At 44.6% G+C, this 27140-nt stretch overlaps 1 long non-coding RNA gene across 1 annotated transcript in view; it reads left to right on the top strand.

Moving 5' to 3' along the window:
• Positions 1-26811, top strand: part of LOC130368001 (uncharacterized) — a 60087-nt gene extending 33276 nt beyond the window's left edge. The window contains exons 3-4 of the long non-coding RNA XR_008892255.1: positions 16026-16113; positions 26679-26811. This is a non-coding gene — a long non-coding RNA (uncharacterized LOC130368001). The remainder of the gene's footprint in view (positions 1-16025; positions 16114-26678) is intronic.
• Positions 26812-27140: the final 329 nt, after the last annotated feature.

Here is a 27140-nt window from a genome sequence, read left to right as displayed (position 1 = left end):
AAGGTGGGATCTGGCCCCTGATGTGATCTGCAGAATTGGGCGGTGGGATTCCGATAGGTTTAGGCTTTACGTTTGTCCTAATTTGTTGTGAGTGGTTTTTGGGGATTTTCTTCCTTTACTGTGATGTCTGTTTGTGTTTTTGTTTTTCAGGTGGGGCTCCGTGTCTTGTATGGATCCTAGGACATTCGTATGTGCGGCGGTACCCAGCCTTGTGTGGTAAACTCCTGCGGGAGAGACCCAAAGGGATATTGGTCTCTGAAAGTGGTGCCCTGGGGTCAGGTGAGGAATGAGCCGGGGCAAATTAGGTGACCAGAGGAAGAAATCGGGAGGCCTCCAAGTCCCCCTTCGGCTAGGTGGTAGAGTTATACTGGGGAATAATTTTTTGCACTATTTTGTATTGGTTATATATTTGGTGAGGTAATGTTTACCTGAATTATTTATAAAGGGGTATTAATATTTTCTTTGTTATTTCATAAAGTGGTCTCTGTGGCCTTTCTACCCAATTCCTGTGTCAGTTTGGTGGGGAGTGGGGTAGTGGTGTCTCAGCGTATGTAGATGATACCCTAGTCATGACTGTTCAACCCACACAGATTTTGCAGTATATCCTGCTATTACCACCAGGTTGCTGACTTGTTGCTCCAGCCTTCAGCATTGTCTCCCCAGGGTCTGGGATTGGGGCTTACCTGACCAGCCGTTTCCCATACTGGGACCACTTTTGGGGCAGCAACCTGGTATCTTCTAGCTGGGGCATGATAAAGGAATAAAACCTATAGGATATCTACACTTCACTCCCAAATTTGGCCCCAAATCAAACCAGTAAGATAACAGAGGGAGTCCACACCTGTTGGGGTGTTACACTTAACTAGGCTTACCTTAATTTGGGACATATGTGTGGTTTGTTGCCACAACTGTAAATACCCTGGCTAAGTGGCATGTTTAATATCCCCTCCATAGCACTCCACTAAATACAAACTATGTTGCAGCTTCATCCTTTTGAGAACTTTTAAGGTAAGAAACATAGTAACATAGTTCATATGGTTGAAAAAAGACCAGAGTCCATCAAGTTCAACCTATAACCCTAATGAGTCCCTACTGAGTTGATCCAGAGGAAGGCAAAAAACCCTCATGCTAGAGGTAAAAATTCCTTCCCGACTCCAAATATGGCATCAGAATAAATCCCTGGATCAACGTTCTGTCCCTATAAATCTAGTATACATAACCAGCAATGTTATTACTCTCCAAAAATGCCTCCAGACCCTTTTTGAACTCTTTTACAGAGTTCACCATGACCACCTCCTCGGGCAGAGAATTCCACAGTCTCACTGCTCTTACAGTAAAGAACCCCCCGTCTGTGCTGGTGTAGTAACCTTCTTTCCTCTAGACGTAGAGGATGCCCCCTTGTTATAGATACAGTCCTGGGTATAAATAGGTCATGGGAGAGATCTCTGTACGATCCCCTGATATATTTATACATAGTTGTTAGGTCTCCCCTAAGCCTTCTAAACTAAATAACCCTAATTCTGATAATCTTTCTGGGTACTGTAGTCCTCCCATTCCCCGTATTACCCTGGTTGCCCGTCTTTGAACCCTCTCCAGCTCCACTATATCTTTCTTGTACACTGGTGCCCAGTACTGTACACAGTATTCTATGTGTGGTCTGACTAGTGATTTGTACAGCGGTAGAATTATTTCCTTGTCGTGGGCATCTATGATCCTATTGATGCACCCCATGATTTTATTTGCCTTGGCAGCAGCTGCCCGACACTGGTCACTACAGCTAAATTTACTGTTAACTAAGACCCCTAAGTCCTTTTCCACGTCAGTCATCCCAAATGTGCTCCCATTTAATACATAATCCCAGGCGGATTTTTCCTCCCCATGTGCATTACCTTACATTTATCAGTGTTGAACCTCATCTGCCACTTCCCAGCCCAAACCTCCAACCTATCCAGATCCATTTGTAACAGTGCACTGTCCTCTATAGTGTTTACTGCTTTACAGAGTTTAGTATCATCTGCAAAGATTGCTACTTTACTATTCAACCCCTCTACAAGGTCAGTAATGAATATATTAAATAGAATAGGACCCAAGACGGACCCCTGTGGTACCCCACTAGAAACAGTCACCCAATCAGAATAAGTACCATTAATAATCACCCTCTGTTTCCTATCACTGAGCCAGTTACTTACCCACTTGCACACATTCTCCCCCAGACCGTTCCTTCTCATTTTATGCACCAATCTTTTATGTGGCACCGTACAAAATGCTTTGGAAAAATCTAGATATACGTCATCCAGCGATTGCCCCTGGTCCAGTCTGGAGCTCACCTCCTCATAGAAGCTGATCAGGTTAGTTTGACAGGACCGATCCCTCATAAAGCCATGCTGATATGGTGTCATACATTTATTTTTATCAAGATACTCCAAAATAGCATTTCTAAGAAAACCCTCAAACAATTTACATACAACTAACTAACATTTACATAAGATTAAACTAACAGGCCTATAATTCCCATGCGCCAGTCTTGGGGAACAGTCCCTGTCACTATAGAGTCCCTGAATATTAAAAATAGGGGTCTGTCTAATACATTACTTAAAGTTAAACAGATTTGTAAAATACTTCTATTAAAAAATCTTAATCCTTCCTGTACTTATTAGCTGCTGAATACTACAATGGAAATTATTTTCCGTTTGAAACACAGAGCTGTCTGCTGACAACATGAGCACAGTGCTCTCTGCTGACATATCTGTCCATTTTAGGAACTGTCCAGAGTAAAAGGAAATCCCCATAGCAAACATATGCTGTTCTGGACAGTTCCTAAAATGGACAGAGATGTCAGCAGAGAGCACTGTGCTCATAATGTCAGCAGACAGCTCTGTGTTTAAAAAAGAAAATAATTTCCGCTGTAGTATTCAGCAGCTAATAAGTACAGGAAGGATTAAGATTTTTTAATAGAAGTAATTTACAAATCTGTTTAACTTTCTGGCACCAGTTGATTAAAAAAAAAAAAAAAAAAAAAAAAAAAAAAAAAAAAAAGTTTTCACCGGAGTACCCCTTTAATTCCTTTAGAACACGGGGGTGAATGCCATCAGGACCTGGCGATTTGTCTATTTTGATTTTTTGTAGGCGGCACTGTACTTCTTCCTGGGTTAGACAGGTGACCTGTACTGGGGAGTTTACCTTATCTCACTGTATTTCACCTGGCATTTCATTTTCCTTGGTGAATGCAGTGGAGAAGAATTTGTTTAGTATATTTGCTTTTTCCTGATCCCTGTTTATAATTTCTTCCTCATAATTTTTTTAAGGGCCAACACTTTCATTTTTGACCTTTTTGCTATTTATATAGTTAAAGAACATTTTGGGGTTAGTTTTACTCTCTTTGGCAATGAGTCTCTGTCTCCACTTTTGCGGCTTTTATTAGTTTTTTTTTACATATTTTGCATTTTTCTCTATAGCTTTTTAATGCTTCTTCACTGCCGTCCTGTTTTAGTTTAAATGCTTTATTTTTGTAATTTTTTGCCCCCTTAACGTTCTTATTCATCCATATTGGTATCTTTTATTTCTGACCCTTTTATTCCCATAAGGTATATACATCTTACAGTGAGAATTTAAGATATTTTTAAAAGTCTCCCATTTAGTGTCAGTATTCTTGTTTTTGAGGTGATCAAACTTTGCCTTCCTAAAGTTCATTGTCTTTGTGGCCCCTCGAGAGATTTCCTCATTGAAGAACAAGTTATAATGTATTATATTATGATCTCTATTTCCTAGGTGTCCTACTTGCACATTAGTTACTCTGTCAGGTCTGTTGGTTAATATTAAGTCTAGTAGGGCACCCCCTCGGGCCCTGCACCATTTGGGACAGATAATTGTCTTTAGTTATAGTCAGAAACCTGTGTCCTTTATGAGATTCACAGGTCTCAGTCTCCCAGTTTATATCAGGATAGTTAAAGTCCCCCTTTATTATCACCTCTTTTTGATTTGCTGCCTTGTTTATTTCCCTCAGTAATTGATCTTCTACCTCTTCTATTATGTTTGGCGGTTTATAACAAACCCCTATCAGAATTTTTTTATTCTTATATCCATATATTTCTACCCACAATGACTCCACATTATCGTTTCCCTCCCATATATCCTCCTGCAGTGCGGCCATCAGACTGGACTTTACATAAAGACAAACTCCTCCCCAGTTTTGTCCGATCCTTCCTGAATAGCCTGTATCCCTGTATGTTGACCGACCAGTCACAGATATCATCCAACCAAGTCTCTGTTATACCCACTATGTCAGAATCCTCCTCAGAAATGATCAACTCCAGTTCGTCAGTTTTATTGGTCAGACTTCTGGCATAAGTCAACATGCAATTCAATGGTATGTTTTTTTCCTATGAAGCCTATCCCTATTAACTATTCTAACCCCTCCCTCCGCTCCACCCCCAGGTACATTATTAAGTCCCCCCTCTCTATCCACACTATCTTCCCCCTCTTTGCTGTAGGTTCCCTCCCCCTAGTCCCTAGTTTAAACACTACTCCACCCTTCTAGCCATCTTCTCCCCAAGCACAGCTGCACCCTCCCCATTGAGGTGCAGCCCGTCCCTACGGTAGAGCCGGTATCCGACAGGGAAGTCAGCCCAGTTCTCCATGAACCCAAACCCCTCCTTCCTACACCAGCTTCTGAGCCCCTTGTATACTTACCTAATCTCCCGCTGCCTCTCTGGTGTGGCTCAGAAAATATTACCTTGGAGGTCCTTGCCTTAAGCTTGCGGCCTACGTCCCTGAAATAATTTTTAAGGACACTCCACCTACCTCTTACTTTGTCATTGGTGCCAATATGTACCATGACTGCTGGGTCCTCTCCAGCCCAGCCCAGCAACCTGTCAACCTGATCCACGATGTGCCGAACTTGAGCGCCAGGAAGACAACACACTGTTCATCGATCCCGGTCTTTGTGACAGATTGCCCTGTCTGTCCAGCTAATAATTGAGTCCCCCACACCTGTACCTGTCTGGCCTGCACTCCTCCCTCCCTCCTTACTGGAGCAGACACCCCCCTGGCGGTCAGAGGCAGAGTCCTGCTGCAGTAATGTTAGCTCTGAAATGGCATCCCCCTCATCTGCCAACCGGGCAAACTTGTTGGGGTGTGCCAGTTCAGGACTAGCCTCCCTGACACTTTTCCCTCTACCCCGTTTTCTAACTGTAACCCAGCTAGCTGCCTGACTGTCCTGCACCTACATCCCACTATCCTCCCCCACCTCTACCCCAGAGAGTACTTGCTCAGTGAGCAGGAGACTCCTCTCCAGGTTGTCAATGCTTTTCAGTGTTACCAGTCGCTCTTCTAGATCCAGGATCTGGGCTTCCAAATGAACAACTTGCCCACATCTCACACAACAATATGCACCCTCAAACTGCTATTCAAGGATTGCATACACGGTGCAAGATGTACACCGGACTTAATTTTCCAACATGGAGGCCATACTAGATTTGGGGATTGCAAAAATTAACAGTAAGAAAATTAAGACTCCCTGAATTTAAAGTCTCTTAATTGTAAGTCCCTCTCACTTTTATACTTACACTCACTTGTAGACGTCACACTCTTGTATACAGACACACAATCGTCAGCTCAACAATCGCTTAGTGTACTTGCTTTTGTATTTGTCACAACCACCTCTCTTCCGCTGCCTGGAAGGGAATGCAAAAGGAGCTTTAGAGATAAACCAACCAACCCCAACAACTTCAGCAGGACCATCTAATTTTTTAATGTGCAATGACCAGTGATCATATGAAATCTCTTGAAATTTTTTTGCATCTGATTCACAAAACACACATCCTCTCCCCTTATTGAAAATAAAGTGGTAAGCGTGCGTATGGGGCAGTCCTGTGTAATAGTGTACGGGCACCTTTACGATCCAAGCACACCAATCTCACTTTTACTGTCTTATCATTTGAACAAATAGATCAAATTTCCCTTTCTGTCCCACTATCTATACCATTAGATATACAATTATAAGTATGCTTCTCTTGTATATACTAAACTGATGACATTCTGAAATGCTGTACATAGAGATTGTGTTGACAACTTTTTTTCCCATACATTAGTGTCATGTATTATGTAGCACATTGTGTATAATTGAGATCCAGTACACACACATAGCTCCAATAATTAATTCTTAATATCTTATTTGCATAATATTTCTCTTCACACAAACAACTTTTTCTCACTTCCTTCTACCTCTGTAAAACTATAAACCATCTCCAATTAACCTACAGACACTGTGAAGAAAAAAAACGCCAGATGGAAATTGGACTGACATGAACACAATTATCGTCATGTATGTAAATGACTATAAATAAGTGCCCAGCCTTGTCATGCTATTATTCGCCCATCTCTTTGCTGTATTTTTTTAAAGAATAAATACTGAATTTATTTAAATTAATTAGCACAAAATGTATAAGAATTTGTGAAATTAATTATTGTAATTTTAGGGCTCATCAATGTCCAGAGAAACATAGAATATTACTGTTTTCCCACAGTTCTAATGAGACCAGAGCCCTATGAACCCAAGGTGCGTGTATAATCAGAAGTGTTACCTGAAGCTCCTGGGCCCAAATGCAAAATCTGTTATAGGACCCCCCACCTACCATGTATTATCTTTAATAGTTTTTGCATCCCCTAGGAACCAGGGCCTTGGCCCTGCTTGTACCTATGCGACCCGTAAAAGGTATGCCCCTGACTGTAAGACAAAGGTGAAAAACTGGCCCTATTGGGGCATGATAATAATAATAACAATCATAATAATTATAATAATCATAATAATATTTATTTCTATAGCGCCAATAGAATTTTGAGGATACAAATAAAGACAAGTTGTCATGTATGAGCGGGGAAGGAGTGCAGCCCTGTTCTCACCCACTCCCTCTGACCCTGCCTACTTGCCTATCCACCCTAAACAGCGGATCGACAACCACGGTGACGGTCCCTTCCTAAATAAGTGAAGGAAGTCACTGTCAACAAAATAAACTACAAAATCAGACACCGGTCGGGATACAGTCAGGACAGAAATTATATAAAAAATACACACACAATAAGTCAGCTAGCCGTGTCTTAACCAGGATACTGTATGTCAAAGGTGCCAGATCACAAATAAAAGAGAAAGGTCAGAAATGCCAGAAGACCAGGAATACAAGATATAAACGCTGGCTACTGGAGATAACCTCAGTCAGGGCTGATAACACACTGAAGGTTTATATAGGCAGCTACACAGGTAAAAGCCAACAAGGTCAGATGACCAACCAGAAAGCTAGGTGTAGCTCAGCAACCAAAATAACAAACTCTCTCAGGGATGTTTAACCCTTCGAGTTCTTACACAAGTATCACATTACAGTATTATACACTTAACACTAGTGAGGGCCCTGCTTGCAATACCTTACAGACTATGAGGAATGGGGTTGAGACTGTAAATGTTGTGTATAAATCTGAGTGTTTGATGTATTGTATTCCACAGAACTAGTGCAGCACAAGCAAAGTCTTGAAGACAGGAGTGAGAGGTTTGGAATGTAGAACATGTTAGTGTTAGATCATTAGCAGAGCAGAGAGCACGTGTAGGATGGTAGACAGGGCCGGTTCTGCCTATAGGCAAAATAGGCAGCCGCCTAGAGCACCCTCTTTATGGGGGCGCCGCTCTGCCCTCTGCAAGACAGTTAGTAACCAGCCACCATCTGAAGCACCCTGCTGCTCATCTGAAGCTCCCAGCCAGCCAGAACCGCTGTCGCGTGAGGAGAGAGTTTGTTACAGTGTGTCACACCAGTAGTAGGCTAGGATTCCACTTGTTTTTTTTTCTGGCAGTTTTTGGAAAACTGCCACTGCAGTTTTTGAGCCAAAGCCAGAAGTGTATTCTAAAGGAATAGGACATATAAAGGAAGGACTTACACTTCTCCTCCCTTATGGATTCACATCTGACTTTGGCTCAAAAACTTCAGTGGCAGTTTTCCAAAAAAACTGCCAGAAAAAAAAACAAGTGGAATCCTAGCCGTAAGGTGATTACATAAGGAAGAGGTTTGTTACAGTATGTCACCGCAGTAGTAAAGGGGGGGGGGGCGTGTCAAAAGGCAGAGCCAATTGGCGGGGTCAAGGGGTGGCAAATTTTACCTAGGGTGGCAAAAATCCTTGCACCAGCCCTGATGGTAGAGGTGGGGGAGGAGATGTAGGGAGATGCAGCACTGGGGAGAGCTTGATTTTGTACTTTATTCTTAAAAAAATATCTGGAGATTTTTTTGTGGTGTAGGTGACAAGAATGAGAAAGGGATTGAATATAGGGAGTGACTGATCAGACAGATCAGAGTCTAGTATAACTCCAAGACAGCGAGTGTGCTGCCTGGGAGTTACGGTAGTACCAGGCAACTATGTGAAATGTCAGGTTTAAGTAGATAAGTCAATTAAAAAAATACAATCAGAGAGACAGTCACCGGTATTTCAGATTTTCTGAAAGTTTGTCCAATGGTGGCTGTGTAGAGAGAAAGGACAAGAGGACCCAGGACTGATCCCTGAGGAACCCCGACAGCAAGGGGAAGATGAGATGCTGTAGAACAGTGATGGCGAACCTATGGCACGCGTGCCACAGGTGGCACGCTAAACCCCCTCTGTGGGCACACGGCCATAGTTCGCCATGGATGCCTTATACAGTGGGTCGCACAATGAAGGGGCCGGCCGGGCCGCACGGGAGCAGACAATTAAACAAGCGAGCAGAGCCGGGCTCCGGTGGTAAGTTAGCTCCCTGCAGTGCGGCCCGGTCCCTTCACTGTGCGGCCGACTGTGACTGTCTCCTCTCTCCAGTGCGCAGCGCTGGGAGGTGAATTAACCCCACCACGGCTGGGCGCCGTTAATAAATGGCGCAGCTGTGCAGCGGGTGTATGAAGAGAGCTCAAGAGCTGAGCTCTCTTCATGCTGGCTAATGCCGGACATCACCGATCCGAGTGATGGCCGGCATTAACACTTTAGACGCGGCGATCAAAGCTGATCGCGGCATCTAAAATGCCGAAGTGACTGCCGGTAGCTCAGTGGAGCTGATCAGGACACCGGCAGCACAATGCTGCCGGGTCCCGATCAGCTGAGAGGACAGGTGGAGGTTACTTACCTGCCTCCGTCCTGTCCCATCGGCGCTCCAATAATGCTGATAGCCTCTGCAGGCTGTAGTAATGGAGTGCCGATAACACTGATCAGTGATGTGCCTCTGGCACAACAGTGATCAGTGTCTGCAATCACTAGATTGCAGTGCAAGTAGTAGAACAGTCCCCAGGGCAGTTTTTTTCCTAACAGGGCGCCTCCAGCTGTTGCAAAACTACAACTCCCGGCATGCTGGGAGTTTAGTATTGCAACAATTGGAGACACACCGTTTGGAAAACTCAGCCCTATGGGGACTAAAAAAATTTGTACAAATTTAAAAAAAAAAAAAAAAAAAAAAAGGAAAATAATGGTTAAACCCCCCCCCCCCCCAGTAAAAGGTTAAATCGACCTCTTTACCCCCATTTTTATATAAAATAATGTTACCAAAAATAACCATATTTGGAATAGCCGCATGTGTAAGTGTCGGAACTATTAAAGGAAAACTGTCCGCTTTCTCCCCCCGCACTAATTAGCCGTACTGGCTGTTAGTGCGGGGAACGCTGATCAGTTTGAGCATTACTGTGCCCAGATCCGCCACGCCGTTCTGTCGTAATCTTCTACCTCTCCCACTTCTCTCTGCTCTGTAATGAAAAGAGAGGGGAGGAATATTGAGGAGCTGGGCGGCGCTGTGAACAGAAACGCTGACGTCACAGTGCCATTTAGCCCAGTCGGTGCAAGTTAGCACCTCATTTGCATATAGCGAAAATAGAAGATTAAGGCAGAAACAGCAGCGGATCCGGGCACGGTAAGGCTCAAACTGATCAGCGTCCCCCGCACTACCAGCCAGTACCACTGGTTAGTGCGGGGGGAGAAAGCTGACAGTTTTCCTTTAAAATATAACATTAACGAAAACAAAGGCTTATTTAGGTGATGCACCACCAACCACCAGTGTGTTTTCTTTACTAGAATTGATGTTTTTTCAATAAAAAAAACAAGTTTGGATCATTGAACTCTGCTTTTGTGTTCTTTTAAAACAAAAAATGTTAATTAGTTATGGCAACTGTATGAGTTGTTTTTTCTAAACTTAAGCCTCAGTATTCTGATTTATATTGCTGTGCTGACACTTTGAGGGGAAAAAGTTGGCGTGCATTACAGTTTGGGCTCAAAAAGGTTCGCCATCACTGCTGTAGAGTCTGAAAATGAGAAACGTAAGGAGTGATCAGAGAAGTAGGAAGAAAACCAGGAGAGAGTCCTTAACCCCTTATGGACATATAACGTACTGCTGCGTATCGGTACATCCATGGGAATTTCGGTCCCCGCTGCGTGCTGGTGACTGCTGATATCGATCCCTGCTATTGGTCGCCTAGAAGCGACGACCAATAGCAGATCGGGGTGGGAGGTTAATAGGCGGGGCAGAACGGGGAAACCAACAGGGACCGACGCCGGAGGTCCACTTACCCATCGGCAGCGGCGGAGGCAGGTTTACAGTAAGTTTCCTGCTTGAAGCTTGAGTTGCGGCAAATTTTCGCTGCAGCACAAACTCCTAGCGGGAAACTCACTGTAAGCCTCCTCCAGTGCAAATATACCGTAAAAACACTACACTAACACATAATAAAGGGTAAAACACTACATAAACACCCCCTTACACTGTCCCTCCCAATAAAAACGAAAAAAGTATTGTACGGCAGTGTTTCCAAAACGGAGCCTCCAGCTGTTGCAAAACAACAACTCCCAGCATTTCCGGATAGCCACTGACTGTCCAGGCATACTGGGAGTTTAGCAACAGCTGGAGGCACCCTGTTTGGGAATCACTGGCATAGAATACCCCTATGTCTACCCCTATACAATCCCTAATTTAGTCCTCAAATGTGCATGGCGCTCTCTCACTTCGGAGCCCTGTCGTATTTCAAGAAAACAGGTTAGGGCCACATATGGGATATTTCCGTACATAGAGAAATTGCACTACAAATTTTGAGGGGCTTTTTCTCCTTTTACCCCTTATGAAAAGGTAAAGTTGGGGGCTACACCAGCATGCTAGTGTAATTTTTTTTATTTTTTTACACTAACATGCTGGTGTTGCCCCATACTTTTTATTTTCACAAGCAGTAAAAGGAAAAAAAGACCCCCAAAATTTGTAACGCAATTTCCCCTGAGCACGGAAATACCCCATATGTGGGCGTAAAATGCTCTGCGGGCGCACAACAAGGCTCAGGAGTGAGAGTGCACCTGTACATTTGAGGCCTAAATTTGCACAGGGGTGGCTGATTTTACAGCGGTTCTGACATAAACACAAAAAAAGAAATACCCACATGTGACACCATTTTGGAAACCACGGAATGTAACAAGGGGTATAGTGAGCCTTAACACCCCACAGGTGTTTAATGAAAATTCTTGGAAGGAAAAATGAAAAAAAAAATTTTCACTAAATTTTCACTAAAATGCTGGTGTTACCCTAAATATTTATTTTTCACAAGGGAAAATAGGAAAAAGCCCTGCAAAATGTAACCCTGAGTAAGAAAATACCCCATATGTGGATGTAAAGTGCTCTGCGGGCGAACTAAAATACTCAGAAGAGAAGGAGCGCCATTGGGCTTTTGAAGAGTCAATTTGTCCGGAATTGAAGGCCACGATTGTTTACAAAGCCCCTATAGTGCCAGAACAATGCCCCCCCCCACATGTGACCCCATTTTGGACTCTACACCCCTCATGTAATGTAATAAGGGGTACAGTGAGCATTTATGCCCCACAGGTGCCTGACAGATTTTTGGAACAGTGGTCCGTGAAAATGAAAAATTTTATTTTTCATTTGCACAGCCCACTGTTCCAAAAATCTGTCAAACGCCAGTGGGGTGTAAATGCTCACTGCACGCCTGATTAAATTCTGCGAGGGGTGTAGTTTCCAAAATGGGGTCACATGTGGGGGGGGGGGTCCACTGTTCTTTCCAAAAGCTCAATGCCGCTCCTCCTCTTTTGAGCATTGTAGTGCGCCAGCAGAGCACTTGACGTCCACACATGGCATATTTCCATACAAATTTTGGGGTAATTTTTTCCTTTTTCACCCTTGTAAAAATGTAAAATTTGGGGAAAAAACGGCATTTTAGTGACATTTTTTTTTCATTTACACATCCAAATTTAACAAAAAAATCGTGAAATAGAGTTAGAAAAATGCTAAATTTTAATTACATTTTGGCATTTTTCACCAAGAAATTATGTAAGTAACGCCGAAAATTTACCACTATCTTAAAGTAGAATATGTCATGAAAAAACAATCTCAGAATAAGAATAAATGGTGAATGCATCCCAGAGTTATTAATGCATAAAGTGACAGTGGTCAGAATTGCAAAAAAGGGCTGAGTCCTTAAGGGGCTAAAAGGGGTACTTCGGTGATTTTATTTATTTATGTTTAAATTAACTGGTACCAGAACGTTAAACAGATTTGTAAATTGCTTATTTTTAAAAATCTTAGCCCTTCCAGTACTTATCAGCTGCTGTGTGCTCCACAGGAAGTTCTTTTCTTTTTACATTTCTTTTCTGTCTGACCACAGTGCTCTCTGCTGACACCTCTGTCTGTCTCAGGAACTGTCAAGAGCAGGAGAAAATCCCCATAGCAAACCTATCCTGCTCTTGACAGTTCCTGACATGGACAGAGGTGTCAGCAGAGAGCACTGTGGTCAGACTGTAAAGAAATTTAAAAAGAAAAGAACTTCCTGTGGAGCATACAGCAGCTGATAAGTACAGGAAGGAATAATATTTTTAAATAGAAGTAATTTACAAATCTCTTTTACTTTCTAGCATGAGTTGATTTAAAAAAAAAAAAAATTGTTTTCCACTTTACTCCTTTAACCCCTTAAGGACCAAGGACGTACCGGTACGTCATTGGTCCTGCTCTTCTGATATAACGCGGGGTTACACAGTAACCCCGCGTCATATCATGGCGGGCCCGGCGTCATAGTGAAGCCGGGACCCGCCTCTAATAGCGCGCAGCGCCGATCGCGGCGCCGCGCGCTATTAACCCTTTAGCCGCGCGCTCAAAGCTGAGCCGCGCGGCTAAAAGTGAAAGTGAAAGTTCCCGGCTAGCTCAGTCAGGCTGTTCGGGATAGCCGCGGCTAATCGCGGCATCCCGAACAGCTGACAGGACAGCGGGAGGGCCCCTTCCTGCCTCCTCGCTGTCCGATCGCCGAATGACTGCTCAGTGCCTGAGATCCAGGCATGAGCAGTCATGCGGCAGAATCGTTGATCACTGGTTTCTTATGAGAAACCAGTGATCAACATAGAAGATCAGTGTGTGCAGTGTTATAGGTCCCTATGGGACCTATAACACTGCAAAAAAAAAGTGAAAAAAAAAAGTGAATAAAGATCATTTAACTCCTCCCCTATTAAAAGTTTGAATCACCCCCCTTTTCCAATAAAAAAAAAAACACAGTGTAAATAAAAATAAAAATAAACATATGTGGTATCACCGCGTGCGGAAATGTCCGAATTATAAAAATATATCATTAATTAAACCGCTCGGTCAATGGCGTGCGCGCAAAAAAATTCCAAAGTCCAAAATAGTGCATTTTTGGTCACTTTTTATATCATTTAAAAATGAATAAAAAGTGATCAATAAGTCCTATCAATGCAAAAATGGTACCGTTAAAAACTTCAGATCACGGCGCAAAAAATGAGCGCTCATACCGCCCCATACACGGAAAAATAAAAAAGTTATAGGGGTCAGAAGATGACAATTTTAAACGTATTAATTTTCCTGCATGTAGTTATGATTTTTTCCAAAAGTCCGACAAAATCAAACCTATATAAGTAGGGTATCATTTTAATCGTATGGACCTACAGAATACATATCAGGTGTCATTTTTACCAAAAAATGTACTACGTAGAAACGGAAGCCCCCAAAAGTTACAAAACAGCGTTTTTTTTTTCAATTTTGTCGCACAATGATTTTTTTTCCCGCTTCACCATAGATTTTTGGGCAAAATGACTGATGTCATTACAAAGTAGAATTGGTGGCGCAAAAAATAAGCCATCATATGGATTTTTAGGTGTAAATTTGAAAGAGTTATGATTTTTTAAAGGCAAGGAGCAAAAAACGAAAATGCAAAAACGGAAAAACCTCCGGTCCTTAAGGGGTTAAGACCAATGGAGCGGAGACTACTGAGGACAAGTTGGTGATCTACAGTATTAAATGCCGCAGAGACCATTCTTGCCAACAGTCAAGCTTTTGCTTGGACAATTCTGGGATCCTTGCTGCAAAGGTAGAAGGGTTTATGTCTTAGTAAATATGGACATTAATTATCAGAAAACTGCAGACATGAGGGGGGAACTAGAACAGATCCCATCTCTTGCTCCAGCCCCTGTTGGATTTCATGCTGTTCTTCTATTCCATGTAGAGTGGTCCCTCAACATATGATGCTAATCCGTTCCAAATGAACCATCGTTTGTTGAAACCATCGTATGTTGAGGGATCCGTGCAATGTAAAGTATCGGAAGTTGTACTCACCTGTCCCCGCCGCTCCGGACCTGTCACCGCTGCCCTGGATGTCACCCTTCATCGGGGTCGCCGCGTCCCAGTGATGTCCCTGACGCTACGGACGTCTCTGCTTCCCCGGGATCCTCGCTCTCTGCTCTCCGTCGCCATCATCACGTCACTACGCACTCCGCTCCTATTGGATGACGGGACGGCGTGTGCGCAACGTGATGACGACGATGGAGAGCGCCGGCGATGGAGGGGACTGTGAAGAGGACGCGCCGGTGCCCTGAGGACAAGTAGGAGACCATCACCGCAGCACATGGGGCACCGTAAACGGCTATCCGGTGGCAGCTGAAGCAGTCTGCGCTGCCGGATAGCCGTTTATGCGATGGCCCCGACATACAAAAGCATCGTATGTTGATGCTGATGAGAGGCCGTCGCATGTTGAAATTATCGTATGTCGGGGCCATCATAGTCGAGGGGTCACTGTACCCTGATAGTATTGATGTAGTCCTGGAGAAAATCTAGGTATGTCAACTGGCTTCCCATCAATATTGGCCATACAGGGTATCTTGTAGGAAAATAATATTGTGTGTGCTACTAATTGTGAATAAACCCTCTATAGCAGTGGTCTTCAACCTGCGGACCTCCACATATTGCAAAACTACAACTCCCGTTGGCTGTCCGGGCATGCTGCGAGTTGTAGTTTTGCAACCTCTGGAGGTCCGCAGGTTGGAGACCACTGCTCTATAGGGTCGTGGAATTGAGAAATTAAAAAAAAAAAAATGCTGTCTTTTGCAGCCTTAGACATTACAAGTTCTTACCCAAGTATGGCCCAGACCGTCACTGTTTCTACCTGTAAGATACAGAGAACTAATCCAGGGATTGTGAGATTAGTTCAGCATACCTAGGGCAGACATTTCCTCAATAGCAATTTCCTATGGAGGAAGTGCCGAGGTCTCGTGCCCTCTGTCCCTTGCAGATGTGAGAGAGCCCCTGGGACCCCCCACTTCATTAGCTGCCTGATTAGTGAGTCTGTGTCCCCTGAATCCTTGGAGTGGGGTGTGTGATTAGCTTAGTGCAGGGGGCGCTCCCTGAGCACAGTGACACAATGGCAATACAATGTCACTCACTGTGACATTTAGGTCACAGTCACAGGCCAGGCGTCTGCTCCGAAGACAGAGAAAACTTATTTTTGGAGTTAACCTGTGCATGTACTTCTGAGCGCGAGGCATTCATAAAAGGCTGGGTTGCATAGTCAAGGCAAACACCTTTGGCATACAAAGGGTTACTATATAGAGGACCTGATGACCCTCCGTAATCTGGAGCGGTCTACATCCATCAACTGAGTCCACTAATGAAAGGACAACTGAGAGCAGCGCATTGGGAGGGTTGTCATTATAGGTGTCTATACTCACATAGGGGGCTCTGTAATTTACTTGATTTATACTGTACTTTTCAATAGGTTTCTAAGTGGCAGAACAAATCTATCGATCACATATCTATCTACAAATAAAAAATTGAAGAAAAGCAGCACGACCCAAATGGTGAAGGTAGGTAAGTAGGTGCACGCAGATTCTCAAGCCTTGGTTAGGGGCTCCATCACAATAGATAAACAGAAGCTCTCCGCAACACTCAATTGCTCAAACAAAAGTGCGTTTATTCCATATAAAGTGTCTTACATAAGCGACGTTTCAACCAGCTCCTCCTGGTCTTTCTGCAGCTTGAGAAAGACCAGGAGGAGCTGGTTGAAAAGTCGCTTATGTAAGACACTTTATGTGGAATAAACGAACTTTTGTTTGAGCAATTGAGTGTTGCGGAGAGCTTCTGTTTATCTATCTATCTCATATCTATCTATCTATCTATCTATCTCTCATATCTATCTCTCTCATATCTATCTATATCTATCTATCTATCTATCTCATATCTATCTCTCTCATATCTATCTATCTATCGATCTCATATCTATCTATCTATCTCTCATATCTATCTATCGATCTCATATCTATCGATCTATCTATCTCATATCTATCTATCTATCGATCTCATAGCTATCTATCTATCTATCGATCTCATATCTATCTATCTATCTATCATCTATCTATCTATCTCATATCTATCTATCAATCTATCTCATATCTATCTATCTATCTCATATCTATCTATCTCTCATATCTATCTCATATCTATCTATCTAGCTATCTATCTATCTCATATCTATCTCATATCTATCTATCATATATCTATCTATCTATCTATCTAGCTCATATCTATCTATTTATCTATCTCATATCTATCTATCTAATATCTATCTATCTATCGATCTCATATCTATCGATCTCATATCTATCTATCTCATATCTATCAATCAATCTATCTATCTATCTATCTATTGTCACGATTCGGCTTACAGGTAGTGGATCCTCTGTGTCAGCGAGGGATTGGCGTGGACCGTGCTAGTGGACCGGTTCTAAGAGGCTACTGGTGTTCACCAGAGCCCGCCGCAAAGCGGGATGGTCTTGCTGCGGCAGTAGCAACCAGGTTGTATCCACTAGCAACGGCTCAACCTCGCTGACTGCTGAGAAGGCGTGGGACAGAAGGACTAGGCAGAGGCAAGGTCAGACGTAGCAGAAGGTCGGGGCAGGCGGCAAGGTTCGTAGTCAAGATGGATAGCAGAAGTTCAGGTAACACAGGCTTTGGACACACTAAACGCTTTCACTGGCACAAGGCAACAAGATCCGGCCGGGGAGTGCAGGGGCAGTGATCAGATATAGTCTGGGAGCAGGTGGGAGCCAATTAAGCTAATTGGCCAGGCACCAATCATTGGTGCACTGGCCCTTTAAGTCTCAGAGAGCTGGCGCGCGCGCGCCCTAGAGAGCGGAGCCACGCGCGCCAGCACATGACAGCAGGGGACCGGGACGGGTAAGTGACCTGGGATGCGATTCGCGAGCGGGCGCGTCCCGCTGTGCGAATCGCATCCCCGACGGCCATGACAGTGCAGCGCTCCCGGTCAGCGGGACCGACCGGGGCGCTGCGGGGAGAGAGACGCCGTGAGCGCTCCGGGGAGGAGCGGGGACCCGGAGCACTAGGCGTAACAGTACCCCCCCCCTTAGGTCTCCCCTTTTCTTTGTCCGGTAACTGCCTCCCCTGGGATGAGGACACCGGGAAAGAATGGAGGGTTTCCTCAACGGCAGGCAGCACAGCAGGAGTGGGAATGGGGAGGGAGGGCAGAGGGCGAAGCCTGGCACGGGGCAGTGTGACACCAGGACGGGGGCCATGAGGAGGCACTGAGGCTTGCCTGACGGGACTGGGAGGGGGGGAGAGGCACTTCCTATGGCAGGCAGAGTCCCAGTTCTTGATCTCCCCGGTGGTCCAATCAAGGGTGGGAGAATGAAGCCGGAGCCATGGCAGACCGAGGAGGACCTCAGAGGTACAGTTGGGAAGGACGAATAACTCAATCCTTTCGTGGTGGGGTCCAATAGACATCAGGAGGGGTTCTGTGCGGTAACGCACGGTGCAATCCAATCTGACTCCGTTGACCGCGGAAATGTAGAGCGGCTTGACGAGACGGGTCACCGGGATGCTGAATTTATTCACAAACGACTTCAAAATAAAATTCCCAGAGGCACCAGAGTCCAAGCAGGCCACGGCTGAGAGGGAGGAGTTGGCTGAAGGAGAAATCCGCACGGGCACCGTGAGACGTGGAGAAGCAGACTTAGAACCAAGAGATGCCACACCCACGTGAGCTGGGTGCGTGCGTGCGTTTCCCAGACGTGGAGGACGGATAGGGCAATCCACCAAGAAATGCTCGGTACTGGCACAGTACAGACAGAGATTTTCTTCCCTACGGCGATTCCTCTCTTCCTGGGTCAGGCGAGACCGATCCACTTGCATGGCCTCCTCGGCGGGAGGCCCAGGCGTAGACTGCAAAGGGTGCTGTGGGAGAGGTGCTCAGAGATCTAAGTCTTTTTCCTGGCGGAGCTCTTGGTGTCGCTCAGAAAAACGCATGTCAATGCGGGTAGCCAAATGGATGAGTTCTTGCAGGTTGGCAGGAATCTCTCGTGCGGCCAGCACATCCTTGATGCGACTGGATAGGCCTTTTTTAAAGGTCGCGCAGAGAGCCTCGTTATTCCATGATAACTCGGAAGCAAGAGTACGAAATTGGATGGCGTACTCGCCCACTGAAGAATTACCCTGGACCAGGTTCAACAGGGCAGTCTCGGCAGAAGAAGCTCGGGCTGGCTCCTCGAAGACACTCCGGACTTCAGCGAAGAAGGACTGGACTGTGGCTGTGGCAGGATCATTGCGGTCCCAGAGCGGTGTGGCCCAAGACAAGGCCTTTCCTGAAAGAAGGCTCACTACGAACGCCACCTTAGACCGTTCTGTAGGAAACAAGTCCGACAACATCTCCATATGCAGGGAACACTGAGACAAAAATCCACGGCAGAGTTTAGAGTCCCCATCAAATTTGTCCGGCAAGGACAGGCGGAGGCTAGGAGCGGCCACTCGCTGCGGAGGAGGTGCAGGAGCTGGCGGAGGAGATGGTTGCTGCTGTAGCAGAGGCAGAAGTTGCTGTAACATGGCGGTCAACTGCGACAGCTGCTGTCCTTGTTGGGCAATCTGCTGCGATTGCTGAGCGACCACCGTGGGAAGGTCAGCGAGACTTGGCAGCGGCACCTCAGCGGGATCCATGGCCGGATCTACTGTCACGATTCGGCTTACAGGTAGTGGATCCTCTGTGTCAGCGAGGGATTGGCGTGGACCGTGCTAGTGGACCGGTTCTAAGAGGCTACTGGTGTTCACCAGAGCCCGCCGCAAAGCGGGATGGTCTTGCTGCGGCAGTAGCAACCAGGTCGTATCCACTAGCAACGGCTCAACCTCGCTGACTGCTGAGAAGGCGTGGGACAGAAGGACTAGGCAGAGGCAAGGTCAGACGTAGCAGAAGGTCGGGGCAGGCGGCAAGGTTCGTAGTCAAGATGGATAGCAGAAGTTCAGGTAACACAGGCTTTGGACACACTAAACGCTTTCACTGGCACAAGGCAACAAGATCCGGCCGGGGAGTGCAGGGGCAGTGATCAGATATAGTCTGGGAGCAGGTGGGAGCCAATTAAGCTAATTGGCCAGGCACCAATCATTGGTGCACTGGCCCTTTAAGTCTCAGAGAGCTGGCGCGCGCGCGCCCTAGAGAGCGGAGCCGCGCGCGCCAGCACATGACAGCAGGGGACCGGGACGGGTAAGTGACCTGGGATGCGATTCGCGAGCGGGCGCGTCCCGCTGTGCGAATCGCATCCCCGACGGCCATGACAGTGCAGCGCTCCCGGTCAGCGGGACCGACCGGGGCGCTGCGGGGAGAGAGACGCCGTGAGCGCTCCGGGGAGGAGCGGGGACCCGGAGCGCTAGGCGTAACATCTATCTATCTCATATCTACCTATCTATCTATCTCATATCTATCTATCTAGCAAATAGATAAAGACAGCACCTCAGTCGTCCAGAATAAAAGAAGAAAATGAAAATGGGGTGCCCGCATTCCTGGAACCTGGGTCCACTGGTTCCTCAATCAAGAGAAATAAAGATGATGCAGCACTCCACAAATATGCAAAAGGTGGTTGTTTATTCCATCATGTGCAAAGACAACGTTTCACCTGTCTCTCACTGGCTTTCTGAAGTGGACAAAGCCAGTGAGAGACTGGTGAAACGTTGTCTTTGCATATGATGGAACAACCAACCACCTTTTGCATATTTGTGGAGAGCTGCATCATCTTTATTTATCTATTTATCTATCTATCTCATATCTATCTATCTATCTCTCATATCTATCTATCTATCGATCTCATATCTATCTATTTCTCTATTTCATATCTATCTATCTCATATCTATCTATGTGTGGTGGGCCAGTACATGAGTTGCACCCCTGTACCCTGGCTGTCCTGTCTGGCAGCCTCCATACAGTGTCCCCTGCACCTGTTCCCTTTGTTCCTGTTTTTCTATGCCTATGTTATGCTGTGTGTTGTATATAATATGTGTTATGCCTTTAAGACCAGTTGACATGTGATTAACCTGTTGCCAAGTGATTGTAACCCAGTGAGGTATCAGTGACCATGTGACCTAAGGGTGACCTATGGGACCCCTCAGAGTCTCCCCTATATAAGCCCTGGGTGGAGTCTCTGCTCTCTCTTAGTCTTTGCTGAGTTGCAGTGAGGTCAAGTCCTGGGTGAGTGTCTGGAGTCCAGAGGAGGCCTAAAGTCCATTGCCCCACAGGTCAAGTCAAAGACTTATAAGCTACAGAAGGGGTGAAGTCAGTCATAGTCTGTCATAGTCAAGTCAGTCCAAGTCATCCTGTCTCATGTCAGCATGGCCTGCATCCAAATTGTCCAAGTCCACTAAAAGTCCCAGCAAGCCCAAAGGTCTCTGAAGTCACTGGTCACCTCCGTGGGCCTAGCCAAGCTGTATAGACTGTTACACCAGTCTGACTCAGTAAAGCTGCCGTTGTTCCATAACTTGGCATCGGAGTCATTATTTGGCCCCCGTGCCTAGCCCAGGATCCAGCGGTACACCTTTGGGTGGTGTAGAGGATAAACCTCACTCTGGCATCACGAACACAAGGGGTTAATGCCATCTGCCCCTAGGGTAATTCCATCTACCCTGCATCTCACACCCCTTACCACATATCTATCTAAGACTATTATTATACATCTACCTATCTGTCTATCTACCCTTCTCTCTTTTCTATCATATATGTCTATCTATCTTAAATACAGGTTAAAATGCTGTTAATGTGAACTATAACAAATAAATCGGTCCATTACCACAATAGTAAAGTATAAAAGCATTACCTCTGCAATAATGTAATAGGATCAAAATCTGACATTGAGCTGATGTTAAATAGACCAGGCATGCCATAACTGGTGTTCTAACATAAAGAGCCTAAGGACATCAGTAGGTGGCCTGAGACTCACACAATAGATTTATGGGCAACACAACCTGGTGAGGTCTGGTAATGGGGAAATCATATACACAACAGGTTTGGTTTTCTAAAAGGGGTACTCCGCCCCTTGACATCTTCTCCACCTCCGCGATCTCTCCTGCAGCACCCCCTGTCATTTGGTGCATAGAGCGAGCCCTCCCATAGACTTGCATTAAGGGGGTGGAGTGTGACATCACGACGGGGCGGGGCCATGATGTCACAATCCTCCGACCCCTGCATTGCCAGTCATCAGGCACGGAGCGAAGCTAGCTCTGTGCACCAGATGACAGGGGTGCTGCAGAAGAGATTGCGGAGGTTCCCAAAGTGCGGGACCCCCGCTTTGTATAGGGGATATGATGTCTATGAGCGAAGTACCCCTTTAAGTGGGGTTTGGGTTTTTCTTAACAGGGTAAGACTGGCCCTTTGAAATGTGAAAGGATTTTGTAGGCTATAATGGACACCAAAGGACCAGCAAAAGACAACCCCATTTGAAGATGGCTTCAGAAAAGTCACTTGTCAATATAATCTTTTTGTTATGGAATGACTCGTGAGCAACATATTAGATCTCACGGTGCCTATACACCTTAAACTAATGTCAGCCAAACCCATTGCTGCTGGTGGGTTCAGCCGACTGTCTAAGGTACATGGTGGCCTCCCGACTCTCCACCGACAGATAAGAGCTACCCAACTGTAGCTGTATTTTTATGGGTGAACAAGAGAGGACAGTTGGCACTATTGAAAGCATTTCACCATTGCGTACACCCGCAATGTTCACAATGCCGCTGACCGCAATGTGTAGTGGTGCTCAATCCCCAAAGATACAGTCCCAATAAGAAAGGTTATGTCGTTGAGAATGAATAAAAGATGGCACTCACGTTCTGTGGTGAAAAACTTGGCATTCTTTATTGGTTGGGCTAGCATAGCGGTGCTTGGGACGACGACTGTTTTGCAGGTGCAACCTCCTTCAACTGACCCCGAGGGTTGCACCTGCGAAATGGAAGATCGGCAACTATCAATGTGGTGTCAGGTGAGGGTAATGTGCAATTAACCTTTTCGTGAGGCCAAGGCATGGTTAACCTATATACCACCCAACGTTGAGCCAGCTTCTCCTGGGCCAGGCACAGGGCAATAAGTACTCCGACGCAAGGTTGCACCTACGAAACGGTCGTCGTCCCAAGCACCGCTACTGTTTTTTACAGCTATGTTACCCCACCAATAAAGAATTCCAAAGTTTTTCACCGCAGAACATGAGTGCCATCTTTCATTCCTTCTCAGCGACATAACCTGTATTTTTATGGGACAGATCAGGAACACCATGTAAGATGCAGAAGTAAGGGAGATGACACTCTGCAACCTCATCTATTGGAGCATTTTCTATAGTCCTCTAGTATGTTCGAGTTGCTAGAGGCTCAAACATGACCATGCTGCAATTCCCGCCATTGACACTCATGCATAAAATATGGTGGAAAGTTCGGGACATGTAAGGTTCCAATTTGGTTTATTATAGCTAGTTTTTCTTTTGCCGTTGGCCTTCGGTACTCCTCTACCTGATCCTTGGCTGGCTGGTTGATGGGCTCACTTGGAGTTCTGGACATTTTTAGCTGTTCCAAGATGAACACCTACACCTCATAAAGACACCATGGTAGACGCAATATAAGTGAAGACGGCAGATAGTTGGTTGGCTTGTGTAGACAACTGATATATTTACAGTGAAGACATTGGTATTTTGTTACTGTATTGTGGGACTAGGAAGAAATGCCAGCGAGGTATAGCTTGTTATAGATAATACCACAATTGATTCACAATATAGCTATTCTTTTGCATCACAAAGCCTGGGTCTCAATTTTCCAGATTTGTGTGTCTCGTTAGAATTACAGAATATGAGACAGGTGGGGCCATCGACAGCGTTTGAGTCTGATTTTCGGACTCGGAACGCTGCCTTTTACTCCATCATGTCCCGTACTCCTTCATTGGACTTATTTCAAGAGTCTGTTGAACGAGAGTTGATTAAACTTTCAAGGCAACCTAATGTACATTATAACCTGAACCAATTGCAACGCCTTGCATTGTCTGAACTTAGGGACATGGATGATATGGTTATACGACAGGCAGATAAAGGGGGTGCGGTTGTACTGCTGGACAAGGGCCTTTACTATCAGTTGAATTTGTCATTACTGTCTGACACATCCACATATAGGCCTTTGTCCACCAACCCAACCGCACCTTTCCGCAACATCTTGTGTGAATTGGTACATAGTGGCATCAACAAGGGTTTTCTCACACAGAAAGAGGCTGATTTCATCATTGTTCCTCACCCCGTCATGGCAGTTTTTCATTCCTTGCCTAAGATACATAAAAATGTATTTCCACCCCCTATGCGACCCATAGTCGCAGGCATTGGATCTTTGAATGAGAACCTGTCATCTTGGGTAGACAGTCTCCTACAGCCTCATACCTACTATACCTGGATTCATTCAGGATACTAAGCACCTATTATATACTTTGGAGAAAGTTACTTGGACAGAGCCCTCTCGGTGGATCACGGCAGATGTCTGTTCTTTATATTCCGTGATCCCCCTGATAGGGCCCTCATGGCTTTACAGTGGTTTTTAAGTACATACTCGTCATACCCCCTTGGTCTGCAGGAGTACATCATTCAGGTGATTGATTATTTACTTTCCCACAATTTTTTCATGTTTGATTGTACTTTTTACCTGCAGACCACGGGGGCGGCCATGGGGGCCAAATTCTCACCCTCATTGGCTAATGTATACATGAGTTGGTGGGAGATGAAATACCTCTTTACGGATAATAATCCCTTTAAGGAATTCATCTCCCACTATGGTCGTTATATAGACGACTGCATTTACATTTGGAGATCAGATGAACAACATTTATCATCATTTATCTCCTATTTAAATTCTAATGCAGACAATCTATCTTTTACTGTTACTCTGTTCAATAGGGAGGTGCCTTTTTTGGATCTCACCCTAATAGGTGATCCTATACAATCTAAAATCATTTCTAAGACATTTCGTAAGGATACCTATGTTAATTCTACCCTACATGCATCGTCGTGTCACCTGTTCCATGTCATTAAAAATTTACCTATAGGAGAGGCCATACGTGCCCGTAGAAATTGTACCCGTACTGAGGACTTTGACAAGGAAATGAGTGACATGACGACCAGATTGAAGAATAGAGGTTATCCTGAGTGGACTTTAAAACGGGCCTCCAACATAGTATCCCTTAAACCTAGAGAATCCAACCTAGAACGTAAAAATCAGCTGTCCTCCCATTCTCACCGCAAACCGGTCATGTTTTGTACTCAATATAGTAATGATTTTCGTGACGTTTGCGGGATCGTACATAAGTTTATGCCTATTATTCTTTCTGATCCTGCACTCGCCACGTCTATGACAGGGGGCTATAGATACATATCTCGGCGTGCCCCCACTTTGGGACAATTATTGTCCCCTAGTCGTCTTTTTTTGAGTACTCCTAAAGCTACCGCTACTTGGCTCCGTCATCCTGGTTCATACGGATGCGGACACTCTCTCTGCACCTGTTGTACCAGGATGAAAGTTGGTGACACGTTCACTTCTTACGCCACTGGGTCTGAATACAAGATTAAGCAGTACATTAACTGTAATACGACCTTTGTCATTTATCTAATTTCTTGTAGGACATGTAAAACCCAGTATGTGGGATGTACATCAACACCCCTCAAAGTGAGAATCAGGAAGCATTTATCAGATGTTGCACATTTTAATTCACGTCACATCTCTACTGTTTCCTCACATTGTGCCCTAAAACATGCGGGTGGAACTTCCACCCTGCATTTTCAGGGCATTGAGCGTGTCACTGCTCCCTTACGAGGAGGTGATCACAGAAAAAAACTCCTGTCACGGGAGGTTTTCTGGATCATGACTTTAGATTCCCGTTGGCCTAAAGGTCTGAACAAGAGACAAGATATCCTTTTACATTATTAATATGTCTCCTGTTTTTTCCTTGCGCTATACGGTTCTATGTCCATTTCAATATACTAACTATTTCTCGTTAGGCTGTTTTGTTCTTGTTCATCCCCCATATCATTATTTTATATTTCTTATTATTTTTTCTCATATTTACATGTTTTTTAGTATGGATAACCTATATATTTTTTATATATTTCTTAATTGTATTCATACTAAATATTATATAATGTTATATGGGGGAACTATTACATCTTTGTGCTTTTGATTATGATGAAAAAGGTTTTTATTTACACTTGGTAAATTTTCTTCCCACTTGTATTTATGCAAGGGTTAAGGTCTTGTGGGATTGGGAACTCCTCCCTTCCCCACATCACTTCCCCTATATAAGTTGGGCATTTTTTATCTTACTCTGTATGACTAAGGGCGTTCTGTTACACGCCTGAAACGCTGTATTTACCGTTCCTGTTTTTATTCATTTAATAAATCTGGGATCCGCTATACCTCGCTGGCATTTCTTCCTTGTTCCTGCATTCGGTGCTGCCATACACCTGCCGTGCGTTGGTTTTGGGAGGATGGTCCGGTGTTAGCTGATCAGCTCGTACTTTACCTGTATTGTGGGACTGTACAGTAATGATGTTACTGTATAATGGGACTGGACAATTTTAGGGAGGAGGGGGAGGGTTCTGGGAATATTTTGTTTTGTATGAAAATAAAAAATGTTAACAAAAATACGCAACCTGCAAAAAAAAAAAAAAAAATGGAGCAGAGTAATTGGTTGGACTTTGAACCTTACTACGCGTAGCTGTTGTGACCCAGTATATATTTGGTTTTCTTCCTCTTCCCATTCTTCAGGGCAAAGGGAATGTGACAGTGCAGTTAATGGGAAAGATGAGTGTCTGAAAATAGTTGCACTTCCCCTTAGTCCCCTGTGACCAGGAGTCCTTAGGGGACTCTACTACTACTCTATGTGGCAGATACACATGGGACTGGGCCACTTCCATAGAAGAAGCTGTTTTTAGATAAATATAGCTGAACCCAATGTTATTTATCTCTGTGCCTTGTGCAGAAGATTGAAGGAAGCGTTCTATTATTGTATTCTACGTATACTATGTACACTGTTCCATTATAGGTTATAATATTGAAGGTTGATAATTCCTCATTCATTGGATTTATTAGGTGTTGGATTATTCTACATGTGGGATTATAAAATGGCAATTGGAAAGTCACTTGTGAAGTGGAGAATCTGCAGCAAAAGATCGTAAAACAAGAGGTGCTCACTTTGCTGCTACAACTTTTCTTCTATTCAGAAAAATTCTAAACTATGAAACTTTTTGGATTATCATGTGTCAAATAAAATGTCACTGTCCTCGCTCTTTCAGGAATTTTTATCTTAGTGAAAACTTATAACTACAATTTACTCATAGTATTAGTTACCTATATCTACACTGCTCCAAAAAATAAAGGGAACACTAAGATAATACATCCTAGATCTGAATGAATGAATGAATCGTATGAAATACTTTCCTCTTTACATAGTTGAATGTGCTGGCAACAAAATCACACAAAAATTATCAATGGAAATCAAATTTATCAACCCATGGAGGTCTGGATATGGAGTCACACTAAAAATCAAAGTGG

This window comes from Hyla sarda, chromosome 4 (genome assembly GCF_029499605.1).
Source record: "Hyla sarda isolate aHylSar1 chromosome 4, aHylSar1.hap1, whole genome shotgun sequence".
Classification (NCBI taxonomy): Eukaryota; Metazoa; Chordata; class Amphibia; order Anura; family Hylidae; genus Hyla; species Hyla sarda.
Note: the sequence above shows the minus strand (reverse complement) of the source record. Positions and strands in the feature narration are given on the sequence as shown.